Consider the following 21,308-nt stretch of genomic DNA (forward strand, 5'->3'; position numbering starts at 1 on the left):
GGAGGCTCTCTGGGGACCCTGATTTTAAGGGGGAAGCTCTCTGGGGACCCTAATGTAAGGGGGAATCTCTGGGAACCCTGATGTAAGTGGAGGGCTCTCTGGGGACCCTGATTTTAAGGGGGAAGCTCTCTGGGGACCCTAATGTAAGGGGGAATCTCTGGGAACCCTGATGCAAGTGGAGGGCTCTCTGGGGACCCTGATGCAAGGGGGAGGCTCTCTGGGGACTCTGATGTAAGCATGTGAGCATGCTGAACATGTGTTTGCAGCACGTTTGCGGCACGTTAGGCCTTTTTCACACAAAAAAAAAAATAGGCATCTTGGGTGCATTTTTTTTGTGCGTCAAGTGTGCATAGGGCATTTGGGGAGCATTTTAATGCACCTTTAACATGCGTCAAATGCGTAAAATGCTTCCTTTTTCCTTTTCTTATCTCTGCGCTCCTGCACTCTTCCAATTCCCACCATCCATTTCCTGTCTAGAAGTACTGGTTCCATGTCATCTGCACAGCTCCCTAATAATGACAGTGATGGAACATCTGCGGAATGTGTTCCAGTAGGGACGCTTGTCTCCACAAGTGGTTGCATGAGACAGTGTGACAACTCTGGTGCACAGTTGGGAGACGGTTGTCACCCTAAAACATGAATTACCTTAACAAAATCTTCAGGGCTGGATCACCAACGAAGGAATAATTATTATTAACAATTTATGACATTACAATAACATGTTGAAGGTTCTAATGATTGGGTTTTATACAATATATACCACATACAGTAAAACCATAGATTGCGAGCATAATTTGTTCTGGAAACATGCTTGTAATCCAAAGCACTTGTATATCAAAGCAAATTTCCCCATAAGAAAAAATGGAAAGTCAGATGATTCGTTCCACAACCATTTATCCTTCAGTTCATAGTCCATATAAAAAGATTATAGCAATGTGATAAAATGTCCATATGGAAGTCTTCGCAAGGGGATTAGAAGTGAAATCCAGCAGGAGCTACAGAGTATAAAAGAGAAGCGAGGAGCCTCTAAGTGTAGTAATATGGATACATTTAATGGAGGCACAACATTTACCAACTCAAATGGTTGATGATTAAAAGAGGCACATCTAAGTATGCAGGCATCCGAGGTAAAGCTGTCCATATAGACCGTCCTCCGCACCGCCGGCTCTCATCGATGTCAGTCTGCAATTGTGACGGGAAAACTAGAGCGATCTGAAAGCAAGGCGTGCAGCATGGAAGGGATGACGTTGATGGTGGTGCCTAGGATGGTATATGTGGACAGCTTTACCCCGGGTGCCTGCATACTTAGATGTGCCTCTTTTAATTATCAACCATGTGACTTGCTAAATGTTGCACCTTCATTAAATATAACCATATTGCTACACTTGGAGGCATCTCTCTTCTCTTTAATACTCAGTTGTGACATGATGCTACTTGTATATCAAAACATCGCTTGTATATCAAGTCAAAATGTATTAAAATATTTAGCTTGTCTTGCAAAACGCTCTCAAACCAAGGTTTTACTGTATATACTTTAACATTGACTTGCACACGGTACGAACTTGAACAGGTGTAAAGCCACGTTGAAGAAAAGTCATCTCATTCTAAATGCTCTTTTTGTTGCACACGAAAACCATGAGCTGTGGCATTTTCCTCTTTTTCTCATGTCACATCTCTTGCATTCCTCTTAGAACATTCAAAAGCAGCTGATGTTCACATGAAGGGCATCTCAAATTGCAAAACGACAATGGGAGGCTTCATTTAAATTTCCCCATACTTCCGCTGCACAATGACATCAGCCCAAGCAGAATTTTTCAGCTAGCTGATTCATAGAAATGCCAGCTCGAAAATGTTACAAATGCAGCACGGTTATTAGAGGGGATCCGGAAAGGCTGCTTGGCGTACATGGCGGAGGGATTTTTTTGTTTCCTCACCAATGTCCTGTTGGTCCTGCAAAGTGTTTTTCTGGTTTCTCTTTTGATCATAAGACGCCAGCTTTTTTCCCAGAGGCGCATTCTGATTGTATTTCCCTTTTCAGGCCTTTATGCGTACCACCTTTTCAGAACGTCAGAGAAAGACTGGTAAGCCCCAAATTAGAACCAGAGTGGGTACTGATTACAGGGCCTAAGTATTTATCCCTATTCTGTTATACATCCTTATGTTAGAATAGGGATTAGGCAATCAAGCACAATGCTCCTGACACTTTTTAAGCTTTTTGGCATACTCTGTTAAAGGTACATTCCAGCCAAGCTTGAACATTTAATATAATACCGAACTGCAGCCCCCCACCCCAATTACTTCCCCTACTGAAAACACATTATAGTTTGGTTTTTAAGGGAAACTATAATAGTTCAGGGTCGATTTTATTTTTTTGTTGTTTTATAGTCACAGAGTACAATTTCATTTTATAGCATCAGCAGTACAAATGTTATTTTTAACAATCTGATACAAGGCCATGCAAAATGCAATTTTCTTTCCTTCATCCACAGTTTGAAGGAAAGAAAATTGCTCAAATTCCCCATCAATACACTCAGTGTTGATGGGGGAATCCCTCCTGCAGCACCAGGGGCATACATACGGGGGTCACAACTGTGACCCGGCCCTATGCTCCAGGTTCCTCTACATGCTATACCCCCCCCCCGCTTCTCCTATCCACCTCCTGCTGAGATCGGGCTTCTGTGTAACCCCCCTGCGTGGTTTTGTGCACATCGCTATTGTGCACTGCACTATTGTGTTCTGCCAGCGGGGTGCGAGGGGAACCTTTCCCACCAGCTGAATACAATGATTTTTGCTGGTGACTATAGCCGCAGGCCGTGATCAGGAAAAAAAAAACTGACATTCCAATCCATCTATGGGCAGACTGGTTGTACTGAAGTTGATTGATGGAACGACTTCAATACAACCAGCCTGCCCATAGATGGATTGGAATTCAGCTGGTTCCTGCTGAACTGGCTGAAATTCAGTCCATCTATGACCAGCTTTAGTTAAAAATACTTCTTTTATGGTGTAAGTGCTGCCTGTATGCTAGCAGTGCCATCAACTCCTGGAATCCCTGCATGCTTTTGGGCTTCCCCTAGATTTCTAGGGACTACATATCCCATGGTACCTTGCTGCTCGCAGTCAGTGATGATGTGGTGTGTTTGCTGAACTGACTGCATCTTGAAACACATCTTCTGAGCACCCCTGTAGTTCAAAACACAGGCTCTCTGAAATGTCTAATGCAGCAAGTTCATATTCACAAGGCATAGTGAATATATGTCATTGTATTAAAGAAAATAAATGTCTGAGATTCTTCACAAAGTAAGTTTTCAAACTTCAAGATCACACAGATTAATAGGATTACATACTTCCCAACAGTCCTGGATTGTGTCGGACTGTCCTGCATGTTGACCCTACTCACTGTCTTGTGTCAACAGTTCTTTTTATATGCAAATCACTGCAAAATTTGCATATGAATGAATGATCACCTAAATTACAGGTTTGCAGGATATGAACTAGCTTTACCAGTTAACCTGCACGGGGGTCGTCTGTACTGGGGAGGAGGGAGGGGGTCTGTATGGGAGGAAGAACTGTATTGGAGTGGGGGGGGGGGGGTTGGTGGAGTGGTACTCTGTACTGGTGGGGAAGGAGGTTGCCAGCACTGGAGGAAGGGTACTGGAAGGGATTCTGTACAGGTCAGGAGGTAGGGGGTCTGCACTGGTGGGGGTCTGTGGTGAAAGGGGATTCTGTACTGGTGGGGAGGGATCTGTACTGGAGGAAGGTCTGTACTGGAGGGTGGCTCTGTACTGGAGGGAGGTCTGTACTGGAGGGTGGCTCTGTACTGGAAGGAGGAGGTCTGTACAGGAAGGGGATTTTGTATTAGTGACAGAAGGGGGTCTGTTCTGGAGGAGTGTTCAGTGGGGAGGGAAAGGGTCAGTACTAGAATGGGGTCTGTGCTGGTGGGGGGGATCAGTGCTTGTGGGGAGGGAGTGGACCTGTACTGGAAGGGGTGGTCTGTACTGATAGGTAGGGGGGTCTATACAGGTGGTGAAGATGGGGTGGAGTCTTACTGTGGATGGGGACTGTACTGAGAAAGGGCTGGGAAGGGGTCTGTGCTGGGGGAATAATCTATACTGGGGGTCTGCACTTAGAAGGGGCTCAGAAGGGGGTCTGTGCTGTGGGGATAGGCTCTATGGGAAGGGGGGTTCTCTATGAGAAAGGGCTGAGAGGCTGGTGTTATATATATATAGGTTTGGGGGAATTGTATTAGGAGGAGAGATTAGAATTTTTGGTCATATTCTGTACACTGACCTGTGTGTTATGCACTCCTGAACCCTGCGCTCTGTACATTATGAACTATTAAACCTTGCATTCTATGTGTTATGCACTCCTGGCAGCTGCACTCCTGAGGCTTGCATGATAGACATGTGTTTCTGACCTTTTTATGCTAAATCTTCCACTGTCAAAGCTGCTGCAGCAATATCTGTGAATCACTCCCACGTGCCCATGTCCACATTTCTAGTGGACACACCCACTCCTTGCTGCAGAGTGCAACGCATGCCGCATTCTGCCCCTTTAAAAATTGTCTCTCTTTGCCAAGTTTGAAAATTGGAAGGTATGGAGGCTAAAGTGGGGTACACACAATAAGAAAATCAGGCGAACGTTCGTCTGATTTTTCTTGATGTTTCATAGCAAATGAATGAAAATTCGTACAAAAGTTCTCATGAAAATCTTTGTTGTTTATTGTTTCTGATCATAAGCAGTCTTTCTTTTCTAATTTTTCTTGTACAAAAATCGTACGAAAACAGTACACAATGGGACACAAAAATCATTAGTTCTGTAACCATACAATAAAAACTTTGGAGTTTTGTACCAAAATTTGGAATCGACTGTGGAAAGTTGTGTACACACTCTACGAAAATTGTATGAAAATTCTTTGGCCGAAAATGTTCGCTCGATTTTCGTGTATGAGCCTTAAGAGTAATTGAAATGCTTTGTCCACTGCTCTGACTCAATCACTAATGCGTTTAAATGGCAGATTGAGCTATTAATGAGCTTTTACAGCAGGGGGTAAGGCAACGCAGGACAACATATGATGGGGAACTTAATGGTGGAGCTGACTGGACAGAATACTATGAAAAATGAATATACAATTGTAATGATACCCTCAAAGGAGCTGCTTTTGTTTGTTCAGTCTGTTACTCTGCCTCACAACTAGGGATGGGCTGTATGTTCTGGTCAAACATGAGTTCGACTTGAACATTGGCTGTTCGCCGAATAGCGAACAATTTGGGGTGTTCGTGGCAAATTCGAAAGCTGCGGAACACCCTTTAAAATCCTATGGGAGAAATCAAAAGTGTTAATTTTAAAGGTTAATATGTAAGTTATATAGTCCTGCCCCAGGGGACATGTATCAGTGCAAAAAAAAGTTTTAAAAATGGCAGTTTTTTCGGGAGCAGTGATTTTAATAATGCTTAAAGTGAAACAATAAAAGTGTAATATTCCTTTAAATTTCATACCTGGGAGGTTTCTATAGTATGCCTGTAAAGAGGCGCATGTTTCCCTTGTTTAGAACAGTCTGACAGCAAAATTACATTTCTAAAGTAAAAAAAGTAATTTAAAACTACTCGCGGCTATAATGAATTGTCGGTACGAGCATTACACATAAAAGTTCATTGATAAAAATGGCATGGGATTCCCCCACAGGGGAACACCGAACCAAATTAAAAAAAATATATATATACGTGGGGGTCCCCCCAAATTCCATACTAGGCCCTTTAGGTCTGGTATGGATATTAAGAGGAACCCCGCGCCAAAATTAAAAAAAAAATGGCATGGGGGTCCCCCTCAAAATCCATACCAGGCCCTTAACTCTGGGCAGAAAAAGCTATTATTTTAACTAAATGCTTCAATAGCCACAAAGGCTATAAATCTCCTTTTTGTGCACCAACTATCTTTGCAAACCCTTGTAAATGTAGTGGAGGCATCATCATTGTGCTTGTGCAGAAATCAGAGCCATGGGAGGGACCCAGGAGGTCCTCCCACTACAGGGGGTGGATACAGGACCCAGGAGGTCCTCCCACTACAGGGGGTGGATACAAGACCAGTCCCTCTGCACAAGGAGAGAGTACAACAATGACTGGTCTTAACAGGAAGCCCCTGTACACAGGCAAAAAAATTTTTAAATGCTGAATTACTGCACAGATCTGGAAGTAATACATAAAGAACACAAAAACTCAATAAAGAATACACATGCCTCTTATATTTAGACAATATTTTTATATCCTGGAGTTCGACTCTAAAATTGGTATAGCTCAGAGTCTCCTGACTTCACTCATCCCCACTTCTGATGTTATGCCAACACTAATAAAAATACCCAATAAAACCATTTTTCATTGAGCTGTCATTTACCAAAGTCCCTAGTGTCTATTAGCTGTAACACTTGATGTGTCACGGCTAATGAGACTCAAACTTGGTGCATCTTGCATGCAAACATCGTGAGAAACTTATTAGTGAAACTCGGCATTTCATAGACCTGGTCCCGGAGTTTCCACCTGCCTGCTATAATCTTATCTCACATTTCACTAGTCTCCCATTCACAGTTTATCCCTCAGGCTCATGTTTTTGTTGGATGAACTAAAACGGAATTATGAAAAGTATGAGAAAGTGAAGATGTGAGGGGTAAAGCAGGTTTTCTCACAAAAATACCAAAGATCATATAGATAATGCTGATGAAGCATGGGATAAAATATTTCTGATGGGATATGAATGAACAAGAATGTCACACACTGTTAGTCTCTAAATGTATGCAGGACTGTTTTGAAGAGGACACTCAGACACCTAAATATACAGCTGATACAAGTACAAAAGAATGTATGCCATCTGATTTGGCTGCCATTTGTTACTCTGTTTAGCCAGTCTTGTGATCTACACTAGCCCTGATCCATTGATTAAAGAGCTGGCACGGGGGTCTACAAAGCTGAAACCAGAAATGGGGAGTCCCCTTCCTTGTTATAGATGTGAGAGAGGTCAATTCCAAGACTGGCTCAACAGAACTACAACTCCTTTGGCAAGAACAATGGTTCTAATTTATTTTGCAATTAAGTATACTGTAATTTACCTGGGGGCCGTAACTCATCCAGGTTTATTTACTAATGGAGAAGAGCAGCTTTTTGCAACCTTTGGACATGAAGGAACCCTTGAAATAACTTTCTGGTCTTAAGGAATCTCCGCTAACTACCCTGTTTCTCCTAAAATAAGACCTAGCGTGATTGTCGGTGTTGGCTGCAATATAAGCCCTACCACCCAAATAAGCCCTACTCTGTTTCCTCAAAAATAAGCCCTACCCTGAAAAGAAGACCTACCTAGGACTTTAACTAGGGCTTATTTGGGGGGTAGGGCTTTTATTGCAGCTATCACCGACAATCACACTAGGTCTTATTTTAGGGGAAACAGGGTATTATATCAATAGCTCACTGTATAGTAATGTTAGGGTCAGTGGGAAAAATTTTGCTCTTATGCCCCGTACACACGGTCGGACATTCCGACCGCAAAATCCATCAGGTTTTTTTTGCGACGGATTTTGGCCAAAACTTGTCTTGCATACACACGACCGCACAAAGTTGTCGGAACGAGGTGACATACAAAACGTAATGCACAAACTGTTGGCACTATATAAGTCTTCTATAATAATAATAATAATAATTAAGTAAAATCTGTCTTTATATTAAGCTGCCATACATCAGCTGCAAGCTGAAATTGGACCGGCAGTGAGAGTGCCTGTAGATTGAAGGGTGACAGAAGAAGTGGAAGGTGATGAGGGACATTCCACTGTTCAAATGGATGGCCTTATTGGCCAGTAAGGGCATTCAAACTGGATAAAGTATAAGCAGTTGGCTGGGCTAAGTTATAAAGTCAAAGAAAGTCAAGCCCATGTTACAAAGTGAAAATAAATAATCAGAGGGTGGCACGTTAAAAGGTAATAGCACATATTCTGTGATATCTGTTTTTAGTTATGGATTTACTTGGGGTACAGATTCATAATAAAGCTGAATCCTAGGCACATATTAAAGCAGAACACCAGGTATTTAATAGTTGTAAACCCTTACTTATGCCCAGTAAAGTGACTGACCTCAGTGAATACACAGAGATTAAACAAATTCTCATACATAAGTTGTACCTGTTTATCAGCAGTCTTCTCTTCTCTACATCCATTCAAACTCCAAAATTTATATGGCTTGCCTGAGATGTCAGAAAAAAGGTGGCAAAGACCTGAAATTAGACACTGCAGAGCTCAGTGAGGAGAGCTCTGAGAGCTGATTGGTGGAAAGATACAACCCCTCCACACAGCTCACAGGAATAGAGCTGAGGCTGTCAGTCAGGTGGAAGTCCCTCCCCTGTCACCATTTTTCTCTTGGCATCAGGAAAACTTGTCAGAATTGATTCATGCTGATAGCAGAGCACAGAAGCAGCAGACAGAAATTATACTTAGTGCTCTGGATTCTGAATCTGAAGTACAAACTATAGAAGGATATGCTTTATATTTCATGTCTGAGGTTTATAATCACTTTAACCCCGCAAGGAGAGTGTAAGTAGAAGTTGGCACTGTTATTTTGTTATATAAGAGGATGGGGAGGCGGGGTTAATAGAAAGCAAAAAAAAAAGTGGTTTTATACTTTAACCACTTCAGCTCCAGAAGGTTTACCCCCCTTCCTGGCCATTTTTTTGCGATACGGTACTGCGTTACTTTAACTGACAATTGCACAGTCATGTGACACTGTACCCAAATAAAATGTATGTTCTTTATTTCACACAAATAGAGCTTTCTTTTGGTGGTATTTGATCATTTATGTGGTTTTTATTTTTTGCGCTATAAACAAAAAAAGACAGACAATTTTGAAAAAAAAAACAATATTAAATAAAAAAATGTAAAAAATTTAATTTCTTCATCAATTTATCTCAATATGTATTCTGCTACATATTTTTGGTAAAAAAAATCCCAATAAGGGTATATTGATTGGTTTTAGCGTCTACCAACTATGGGATTTTTTTGGGAATTTTTATTGATTTTTTTTCACTAGTAATGGTGGCGATCAGTGGGACAAATCAGAGACTAAGTGGCACTTCTGACACTTTTTTGGGGAACAGTGACACTAATACAGTGCTAAATAATATGTATATAATAATAAAATAAAATAAATAGTAATAATTAATGACACTGGCAGGGGAGGGGTTAACTTCAGGGGCAATCAAAGGGTTAAATGTGTTCCCTGGGAGTGCTTTCTAACTGTGTGGGGGGTGCTTGTACTGTTAGAAGACAGAGATCCATTTTCCTGCTTAACAGAAACACAAGATCTCTGTCTTCTCCTGTCACAGAACGGCGATCTGCCTTGTTTACATAGGCAGACCGCCGTTCTGTCTGCCTTTGGAATGATCAGCCGGTCCTGGCGGACAATTGGGTCACGCTGATTGGCTGTGTGTCCAATCACAGCGGAAGTGGGTCACCAGCCCCAAACCCGGAAGAAGAAATCACGTACAGGTACGTGATTTTGCGCTAAAGGGCCACCCTGCTGCAGTATATGTATGTGGGGCAGTCCTTAAGCAGATAAAAGACACCAAAGACTGCAGTTCTGCATTCATTAAAAGATTGTTACATGTATTTATAAATGCAGGCAATATATATACCTGCATTGACTTGGTATCCACCTATTGCAGTCCCCTGTACAACAGCTCAGATTGAGAGAGGAAAAAGTAGCACAAAGAGCCAATCAGTTGTTCTATAGTGCTCACAAATACATGCTGATAGGAGGAGGGAGCAGGGTGACAAGGAGGCTCAGCCTGCTGCTTCTCCTTTCACTGCCCATTCACAGGCTGGGGCAAGGACAAGACCTGTAAAGCTGGCCATACATGGTTCAGCTTTTTTCATTCAGCCAGCAGGTGGAAGAAAAAAAAATGACCTGATTCCAGGGGCGGACTGATCATTGAGCCACTCTGGCACTGCCCGAGGGCCCCATGCCACTAGGGGGCCCCATCAGGGTTTCCAGCCTCAGTAAAACCAGGGACAGTACATAAAAATTTGTGATTTTTTTTTACATCTGTCTCTGAAATGTCCCTTACAGACATCCTTTTGGTCTAAAAATCCCGAGATTATAGCTGCCCCACCTCTCCAGTACCTTCTCAGCCAATAGAAACATGTCTGTGTATACTGTGTGATTGTATACTGCTTGTGTGTGTTTGTGTATACTGTGTGGCCCCATAATCTCTGATTGTCTGGGGGCCCCATAATCTCCTATTGCCCAGGGGCCCGATCAGTCCACCCCTGCCTGATTCCCCCATCCACGCATCATTGTATTCTGACAGTGGGACTCCTCTGCTGTCAGAATACACTTATCATCACTGCAGCTGCTAATCAAAGCAACATTTTCCAACAAACCTTTTCATGAGAAGTGACTTCTCATGAATGGGAATGGCCAAAGATCAGTGGATCTCAACTCCTGTCTTCAGGACCCACTAAGGCTGGATTCACACTTATGCATTTTTTAGTGCTTTTTGCATTTTGCAGATTTTCACTACAGTCCATTTACCATGGTTTCCTATGGAATACGTTCTGTAGTGCGAATATGCAAAATGCAAAAAGCACTAAAAATGCATAGGTGTGAATCCAGCCTTAGTGTTACCTGACTGCCACAAAGAAAAAATCAGATCTCCTGCCATGCTGGACAGGACTGTATAAATCGCAGGAATTGGCGAGCAAAAATAAAACTCATTTGTTGGGTAAAACATCTCCCTTTTATGTATTTAATCATCTTTAAGCCTGTTTTGTGCGTTTATCCTCTAAAAAAAAGTAACTCAAAGTGGACTTTCTTTTTAAGTCTTGGGATGTGAATGTCAACAATTCATATATCTGTCAATACACTATATTGATTTCTGTAGAGTCAGATAGAAATATGAAAGTAGGGAGAGATAAAAGCATTACATTTCCTGCAAATATTTACTTTCCTCCCACTCACCTTGATTCCTTGCTCTCTTTAATCCTTCATGGCAATACATTGTTTCACATACAGTATGTCAGATTGTGTTTGTGAAAGACTTTCATTTTCAGTTGTTGTTGTTGTTTTTAATTATTGTATCATTTTAAAAGACGGCGCACAAGTGAATGATATCAAAGGGACTTTGTGAATTGTAGCATATCTTCAAAGGAAAAATGAAAAGTCTTGTGATTGAATAAAATGTATAAAGCAAACATTGCTTTACAGGGCTTTGATTTAATTAATAAGTGGGATATTGTTAAAGCCCAGCCACAGAAATCTTTTCAGTTTAGTGTAGAGTGGAGAAGGGTTGGAAAAAATGGAAGGTTTTTATTACTGTCTGTGCCCTGTTGGAGAGATTTCCACCTTGTCGCACCCTAACACCCTGATGACCAACCTGCAGCCCTTGGGTACTTGTTGTGTGGCCTTCAGACTCCCAGCAGTCAGTACTGGGAGTGGTATCAATGGTTTGTAAAAGGGACTGTAATGACAGGTATCTCTAGCAGTCTCATGTAACATGTTCTCAGTCTCTGTTTAGAGATGAGCTTGGGCATCCTCCAAACTCTGGATTTTTTTGTACTCCAATGAGAGGCCGGTCTGGTCATCCCCCTCCTTGCAGCTTACATGGGCTGCAGGACAAAGAATGACTTGGCCAGCAGATCATTGGGGTACAAAAAAGTTGGAATTCAGGTTAAAGTTAAGTTTGCAGAATGTCCAAACTCATTTCTACTGGCTATCTCCTGAAGCATGTTGACCATCTAAAATCCCCACATCCATGGTCTTCCTCTCACACTCCAAAGACATGCAGGTAGGTTAATTGCAATATGTTCAAAATTGGCCCTAGTATATGAATGGAGACCTTGGATTGTGGGCTCCTTGAGGGTAGGGACCGATGTGAGTGTGCAATGTACAGGGATAAGGACAATTGGAGACACTCACTCAGGTTGAACTGGATGGACTGGTGTCTTTATTCAACCTTACTAACTATGTAACTATATATAGCATCATAATGCACTGTACAGTGGAGCTCAAGCTACAGTGCACCAGCACACTACAACTCATACACAAACATTGTGGTGTGCTGCATTGCTAAAAAAAAAGTGAGTCGATGGATGTGTTGCCTTAACACAGCGTAAGTTAACATGAGTTACCACACCAGAAGGAATTGCAAAAGTGATGAGTGATAAGATCCTGAACATTTTTCAAGCAAATTTCATCTAAGCAAGTCAATGAGTAAAATGGAAAGTTCCTGCTACGGATAATTTCGCCAGTGGCAGAAATGGAAGATTTGTGATTAAACCAATTTAGTAGAAATCACTCTCCTTATCCACAAAATAAATAGACTATATTCCTCATAAGGACATACAGGTTCTATACTTATTCTAACATATAATTATATGCATGTATAGTATCAGTTTACAACCTCCTGCTAGCTGCACACATAAGACATATGGTATAACCTCAACAGCCTTATTATCATTAACGACAGCGAGCAATTTCATCATCTAATTCTGGATGCTATTTATTTTTTTTTCTCAGAATCTGTTTTCCAAAAGCCGGAAATGTCCGAAAATGTTTTTCTTCAATTAACATGTTTGCTATAAATTACCATGTGTAAGTAATAAGTAAATTGTACGTAATGACTAATCAGCCTGGAATAATGTGAAGAAAAATGGCTTCCACCTTATGCTCAGGTCTTACAGGGCACGGGACCAGTCCATTCCCAGCTGTTGGTGAACTTTGATTGTGAAGCAGAGCATGATGGGACTGGAACCTAGCTACTGCATAATAAGCATTTACTTTAAAATAAATTTTAAAGAGGAGCTATAATGTTAAAGCTGAACTGGCTGTATCCCCCTGTGAGCAGCATTCATGGTTACCCTGTGAAATACTGCTTGTTAGCACTAACAGAGATTTTCCAACTTGTTCCAATCCTTACTTTACTAAGGAAAAGTATTGCATGTGGGCGGGCTCAGTGGAATGGTACCCTGCATGAAGAAGCAGCCTACTCGGAGTCCAAAGGAGGTTCACAGTATTATATTAGTTGATTGCAATTTCATCATTAAAGTGATACTACTAAGCACACACCATTTAATTTACATTGTCCCTTATATACCTGTATATGAATAAGGCACTGTAATTATTTTAAGAAAAAATAATCTAAGTACCTTTTTCCTAATCGATATATACAGCTGTCACATGACTCAGCTCTGCTGGTGATATGTTCAAATTAAAAATAAACAGTCTTTGCAATACAGAGTAAAAAAAAATAATATTGATAAACTGTTTTAAATCGATATGAAATATATATTTGAAATCGATTCTTTATTATTTTTGGTAATAGCATGGTGCGGGTGGATTTCTGCCAGTCACAGGTTGTGTCACGCCCCTCCCAGCCTGTGTCTTACAATAAGAGGGAGGAGCAGCCTCCATCAATCTACATGCAATATCCCGCCCTCATTGTGTGTAGCTGGTTAGTGGGCATGAAGAATAAGGGAGGGGGGGCTGTCATTTACCACTGTGTATACGCCCACACGTGTGACTCTATAGTCACATGGGCTGCTCAGATGTGATAGGGAGGAAATGCTCAGCATAGAAACTCACTGAAAACTGAACATGTGCAGAGTTGCCAACACTGCTCTGCAAAATCCCCAGCTGTATTGGGGACTTTGACAGAAGTGGGAGATAGAAAACAGCAGGATCAACCAGGTTTTTTTTCAGAATACAGAAAATGAATCTCACAGTGATTGAGTGAGTATGAACAGAATGTAATACACCATTTATTGATAGTTTTTATGATATGAGTTTAGTGACATTTGCCCTTGCAGAGCACAGAAGTGAGCACTCAGTAACCGGCTCAGTAATACTCAGAAACAGGCTTAGTAACAGGCTCAGTAATAATCAGCAACAGGCTTAGTAACAGGCTCAGTAATAATCAGCAACAGGCTTAGTAACTGATCTAGTAGAGTATCCCCAGGCACAGTGGAAACAGTGCAGGCTGAGTGGGTCTTACTGGGACGGCATTTGCTGGAAAGGTGGCGGGCTGGCAGGTAGGTGCCTGACACAGTGGGGCTTAAAACGAATATCATACTGTATGTAGATATTGCCCTGCAGTAATAATATGTATATTGCCAACAAAAATTTGGTATAATTATAAATTAAAAAATAACCTGCATGCTGGGATTTTTTTGTTGTTATTGTTAATATTCAAATTATGTGAATCTAATGGGTTTTCCTTTTAATATAGTATTTGTATTTATTTTTAGCAGTGCAGACATTTTTGTTTAAAAATTCTATTTTTAGTAGTTTTTTCTGAAAAAGGTGCTTCCACCTTTGCAGCTATTTAAAAAACATACTTAAAAACCACCAAAAACAATTCCAATTTTGCTAAAATTGGTGAAACCTTACTGAAATCTTCAAATTTTTGCCAAAATGTCAGGAAAAATCTAAATTTTGTTCATCCCAATCAAGGAGATATGAGAAGGCACTGAGTGAGTCAGCCCTGATATCTAACCAGAACGGCTTATGGTATAGCTGCCCATACATCAGAGTTAAAATGTTTGGAACATTTTTAATCCCGTGCGTGGTCCACAAAATATCTGCTCCAGATGTAGCAATGTATGATTAAAAATACAACCACTTTGTTGCGTCTGTCCCCTTTTGGCTCATAAAGTCAGGAGATATGCATGAATAAACCCATAATAACCAATTCAAAATCAGTATCTGTGGATTAGAGCATAGGCACTTGTAAAAGCATAAGACGGCAACGTTATTCTGTGGGGGACAATGGAGCACAGAACAGTAGACCCTAAAGGGTTTATTTACTAAAGGCAAATAGACTGCAAAGTGCAGCTGTACTCTTAAAGGGCAGTTGCTCCAGAGCTTAGTAAATAAGGTAAACCTTCACTTTGCCAAGAATACCCAATTGCTTGCACATTTTTGGATGATGGAAGGCAGCAGAGCTTCTGCTCATTTAACCCCCCTGATGGTATTCCCGAGTGTGGCTCGGGGTGGATTTTCAGCACCAAAAGCGGTAACCCCGAGCCACACTCAGGATCGCATCGCAGGATCGAGGTACAGCTTACTCACCTTGTCCCCAGGATCCTGTGATGTCTCCCGCACTGTGTGCGAGCCTTCCTCCGCTCGCTCTATCAAAGAGCCGAGCTCCATTCCTTGTGAGTGTTGAGACACACAGGGACGGAGAACGGCGCCAAATGAAAAAATTAAAACACACAATACATATACAGTACACTGTAATCTTACAGATTACATTACTGTATCAATTTATTTCACATCCCCTTTGTCCCTAGTGGTCTGTCCAGTGCCCTGCATGCAGTTTTATATTATAAATACTTTTCTTTCTGCCTGGAAACTGGAGATTGTCCATAACAACCAAAACCGTCCCTTTACATCAAAAGTGGTTTTAGATCAGCTATAAAACAGCGATAATAAATTAGAATCACTCGCAGAATTGAGCGATATCGATTTGTGGGGAGATCCGTCATCAAACACTGAAAAGTAATGACAGTGACAATTCTGCAACTGAGCAAATTTCAGTGTTTTTGATTTGATTACATTATTGAATATTTTTTATTATTATTATGTTATTATTTGTTGTAATTATTTATAGTTATTTATTATATTAGAATTTATAATTTTGTTTTTCAAACTTTACCATACCCGCGATGTCTACTGGTTTGGACAGATTTAAGTGAGTTATTCCTAAGAATTACAGGCCTACCATATAAAACAACAAATTTCCATGCAAAATAATTGTACCGCTTTCAGCATCAAAAATCTGAAATAATCATACGCCAGGGAGGTTAATAAGCTCTGTAACTGCACTTTGCAAAGTGCACAGTCTACTTGCCTTTAGTAAATCAACCCCTAAGTGTACACATGTCCATAATGACAGTGTGGATTGAAAAAAATGTATTTTCAAAATTCACTACAGCAATGACACTATTTACGTAGACACTAGAGCATGTGACATTAACCTAAAGACAGAGAATAGGATTCTTACGCTCCATCTCTGCAATATTTGGTTTGTCCCAGCTTTTATGGCAGTAGCTTCCTTGACAGTGTTACTTTTGTTGGCAATTGGTTATGGCCTCTATTCCTGGGGCAGTCCAAAAGCTAATCCAGAGCTCAAGGTAAAGATAGTCATTCAGACTATTGAAGGGCTTACAGAATACTTGTGGCTGGCAAATGTTATTGCTATTGGCAATGTTGCTTTATAATATGAAAATATCTAACTTATCCTTTTCCAATAAGGCTCAGATCACACTATGAACCTTCTGTGAATCGTACAAGAACCGCACCGCCTTCCTTTTCAATTCACATGCGATTCCCCATCACACAAAGATGTGCATGCAGCAATTTTGGAACCGTGTTGCAACCGTATCGCATGGTCGTTTGGTACCATGCGATCTGCTGCCAGTGTTCTATTGAGAAATGCCCCCAGTTGAAAAATGCCTCCGATGGGTCTGCGCATGTGTAGTATGCAACATTACTCCAGCTGATATGTTGATCAGTTGGCGTGATGTCAACACGGCGCATGTGCAGATCGTCGGAGGCAGTATTTGACGATCTGCTAAGCGCCGAGAGAGAATAAAATTGCCAGATTCTGCCTCACTGTTGCGGCACAGGTCTTGGCTGTATTGAACTGTGTGTTTTCTGTCTGCTGCACAGTGGCTTGAGCGTGTTAAATGGCGGCTTTGTGCTGTGTCTAATGGCGGGTCAAAACGCACACAAAACCCACCCTTCAACACATCCACAACCCGCCCCGTAATAGTGAGGCAGAATCTGACAATTACATTCTCCCTTGGCACTTAGCAGATCGTCGGATACTTCCCCTGATGATCTGCGCATCACTGTGTTGACATCACGCCAGCGGATCAACATACCAGCTGGCATGACGTTGCGTACTGCGCATTCGCAGAACAATCAGAGGCAGTTTTTGAACTGAGTGAATTTCTTGATAGAACACCAGAAAATGCACTGTATTTGCGACCTGTGTTGAGGTGTTGTTAACATTGCACTGACACCTTCTTTCGGGTCTCGCAAAGGCAGTGCAATGTGAATGTGAAGCAGGAAACTGCGTTTCCCACACGGCATTAGTGTGAACCTAGCCTTAAACTGCTTTGTGGGTTTATTTGAGAGGACAAAGCTATATAATGTTAAGGAGGCTTTGGGATTAATTTACTAAAGGCAAATAGACTGTGCACTTTACGAAGTGCAGTTGCTCCAGAGCTTAGTAAATCAGGAGAAGCTCCGTTGACTTCCATCACCCAATCATGTGCAAGCAAAGACACTTTAGTCTTTCACTGTCTTAGGAGTTCAGTTTTAAGGGTGTCCTTCCCACCCCCACCAAATGGCTGAAAAGTGAAAGGAGAAGCAGCTCCCTAATACGCCTATCTCTCTGTCACGCTTTACTCTCTCCTCCTATCTCATATCACTCCCCTCCTATCAGCATGCTCCTTGAATGGCAGCACGGCTAATTGGCTCCTTGTGCTTCTTCGCTGAGCTCTGCTACATACACAGTATAGTAGCCTGGAAGTGGCCAATTCCAAATCAAACGTATGTATTTACACTGCTTGCAATTGCCATAAATACATTTAAATCTGAACTCCAGCCAAAAACAACAAGATAAAATAACAAAACCAGCGTTTGCTTAAATATCCTCTATAACTCCAGAGATTTCCCCTGCAGTACTTTACTTCTGCCACTAGATGTCCTCGGCCTGATGTCCAGCATCAATTAACCCACTTCCTCTGAACCCAGGTGAGGTCAAACCTCTGAATGGATAGTAACAGGAGAAGCAGCATGGGCATGTGCTGTTTTCTTGCCACCCACACACCAGCCCTGCTATACAGGAACTGCAAGAGGCTGAAACAATTCATATTCAGGCACTAACACTTTGTGTTTAAAAAATATATTATTAATGTGTTGTGTGTATTAATGATTACAGAGCTGCACTCATTTGTGCCTATATATATATATATATATATATATATATATGTATATATATATATATATATATATATATATATATATATATATATATATATATATATATATATATATATATATATATATATATATATGTGTGTATATATATATATATATATATATATATATATATATATATATATATATATGTATATATATATATATATATATATATGTATGTATATATATATATGTATACATATATATATATATATATATATATATATATATATATATATATATATATATATATTATATCTGCTGGGAATTCAGCTTTAAACAACATGAAGGAATCTCAATAACTCAAAGGCCACAAACACTTTTTCTTCGTAAACAGGTAGTATTTTAACAGTCATATATTCTAAAGACCACACAGAGAAGAGGTCTGGTACATTATAAGGCCATGTCCATTTGCACAAAATAAATTACAATGTAGATAAATGGATGCAAATCTTTCTTACTTTGCCGACTGGGTGGTGCACTACATTATACCGTATTATACTAAGTCCGCATGGTGAAATGTAAACACGCAATTAAAACCTAAGGTGTTTTTTTAAAGAGGAGGCCAATGATTTGCAGTTATTTAGTCTCAGGAGATGAGGAAGCATCAAATGTCGAGGGTCTGCAAACCATCAGAATTATTCTGATTTCCCTTTTTATGGCCTTCTCATAACAAAATGACTTCTTCTTCCCATCATGCTATGGGGTTTGTTTGCTGGCCAAGCATCTTTAAGCTATCCTCTCTAATTAAGACTATTTGTTTGGCTTTAGTTGAGGAATAGCATGAAAAAAAAAAAAACTCAAGTAATATGAAAAGCAAGTCATTTTCTCTTTTAAACAGAAGATGAAGTAATTTTGCCCACACCAGAAAAAGGAAGGAAGATATGTGAAAGTCTATCATTCAGTATAAGTTGCAAAATGATAGTCACATTGTGACAGTTTCAGAGGTAAAGTGGCAAACTAATTGGCTTCAAAGAGAAGCATTATATTTTTAAGTCTTTAAGGCAGGAATATGCAATTAGTGGACCTCCAGCTGTTGCAAAACTACAAGTCCCATCATGCCTCTGCCTCTGGATGTCATGCTTGTGGCTGTCAGAGTCTTGCTATGCCTTATGGGACTTGTAGTTCTGCAGCAGCTGGAGGTCCGCTAATTGCATATCCCTGCTTTAACCTCCCTGGCGGTATGATTATGTCGGATTTTGCTGAAAGCGGTACAATGTTTGGCATTGGAAATTTGGCATTTTATATTGTAGACCTGTAATTCTTAAATAATTATACCAAATAATAATATAATAATAAAAAAAATTATTCAATAATGTAATCAAATCAAAAACACTGAAATTTGCTCAGTTGCAGAATTGTCACTGTCATTACTTTTCAGTATTTGATGACGGATCTTCCCACAAATCGCTATCGCTCAATTCTGCGAGTGATTACAATTTATTATCGCTGTTTTCTAGCTGGTCTAAAATCCCTTTTGATGTAAAGGGACAGTTTTGGTTGCTATGGACAATCTCCAGTTTCCAGGCAGAAAGAACAGTTTTCATAATATAAAACTACATGCAGGACACTGGACAGACCACTAGGGACAAAAGGGAGGTGAAATAATTACATACAGCAATGTAATCCGTAAAATTATATTATACTGTATGTAATGTGTGTGTTTCACTTTTTGAATTTGGCACCGCTCTCTGTCCCCGTGCGTTGCAACGCTCGCAGGGAATGGAGCCCCGGGATGTGATAGATCGAGCGGAGGATGAGCCGCTCGCACTGCGGGGAGACATCGCTGGATCCAGGGGATAAGATAAGCACACTCTTCCTGGATCCTGCGATGCGATCCCGAGTCTGGCTCGGGGTTACCGCTTTTGGTTCTGAATTTTCAACCCAAGCCAGACTCGGGAATACCGCCAGGGGGGGTTAAAGGGACAATAAAAAAAATAGACCTATACTAAAATGTCATAAAGCTGTTCTAACAGAAAGTTATAAAATTTAAAATTAAGTTAAGTTAAAATAAAATGTATTTTATTTAAAATAAATAAAAAGTACCGGATGCAGCCCCCGGGTTACAAACAAGATAGGTTCTCTAGGTTTGCTCTTAGGTTGAATTTGTATGTAAGTTGGAACCGGTACATTTATGAATAATAATAATAATAATAATTATTATTAGCATTGGGAAGGGTTAACACCCCTGTAATGTTTGTTTTGCTGGCTCTACCCCTGTTCAGAAGATTTCACCTCACTTTCTGTCCCTGTTACAATTGGACTTTGAAAATGTTGGTTTGCTATCGAAACAAGGATTGATGACACAGCTCCGGTGGACACACCTTTTTCCCATATTAATGCCCCGTACACACGATAGGATTTTCCAATGGAAAATGTGTGATAGGACCTTGTTGTCGGAAATTCCGACTGTGTGTAGGCTCCATCACACATTTTGCGTAGAAATTTCTGTCAAACAAAATTTGAGATCTGGTTCTCGAATTTTCCGACCACAAAATCCGTTGTCAGAAATTCCAATCGTGTGTACACAATTCCGACGCACAAAGTGCCATGCATGCTTGGAATCAAGCAGAAGAGTAGCACTGGCTATTGACCTTAATTTTTCTTGGCTCATCATACGTGTTGTACGTCACCGCGTTCTTGACGTTCGGAATTTCCGACCAACTTTGTGTAACCGTGTGTACGCAAGACAAGTTTGAGCCAACATCCGTCGGAAAAAATCCCACGGATTTTGTTGTCGCAAAATCCTATCGTGTGTACAGGGCATAACACTTACAGGAGTGAATTTCCCTTCCTAGGGGTAGATTTCCTCTCACTTCCTCTTGTCTCCCTCCGTTTGTAAGTAGGAGTCGTATGTAAATCGTATGTATGTAACTAGGGCATCGCCTGTACCATATGATGTTTTAGGTTCCTTCAAAGTGACATTGTTATTTTGCCCACCTGAGTCACTCATATTCACCTCTACAGAAATCCTGTATCCCTTCTTACTTCATCGCAGCCAACACAAAATACTCAGAGGTTGATTTACTAAAGGCAACTAGTCTTCACTTACTCTGACACTAGCCAACTTTGAGTATTTTGGTGGAAGCAAGGACAGAGGAAGGAGTATTGGGAAGGCACTGGAGAGGTGAGTATCAGTGGGTTGGGAGTGGGGGGTGTTGCACAAATACCTTCAATGGTTAGAATGGGTAAAGTAACAATGTCTTTAAGTGTTGGTCACAGAAAGCCTAGCTACTTGGTCATATGATCTCTGCTGAAGGAAAGGACCAAAATTTGGGTTGGTTGACTGTC

The 21,308-nt window shown here is 40.7% G+C and overlaps 1 protein-coding gene across 1 annotated transcript in view; it reads right to left on the reverse strand.

Annotated features, from left to right (window-relative positions):
- LOC143960193 (uncharacterized) overlaps positions 1 to 21,308 on the reverse strand; it is a 749,774-nt gene that overhangs the window by 205,010 nt on the left and 523,456 nt on the right. The window lies entirely within an intron of this gene.

Source organism: Lithobates pipiens, unplaced genomic scaffold (assembly GCF_037356315.1).
Source record: "Lithobates pipiens isolate NorthernLeopardFrog02 unplaced genomic scaffold, aLitPip1_a1.2 Scaffold_8, whole genome shotgun sequence".
Taxonomy (NCBI): domain Eukaryota; kingdom Metazoa; phylum Chordata; class Amphibia; order Anura; family Ranidae; genus Lithobates; species Lithobates pipiens.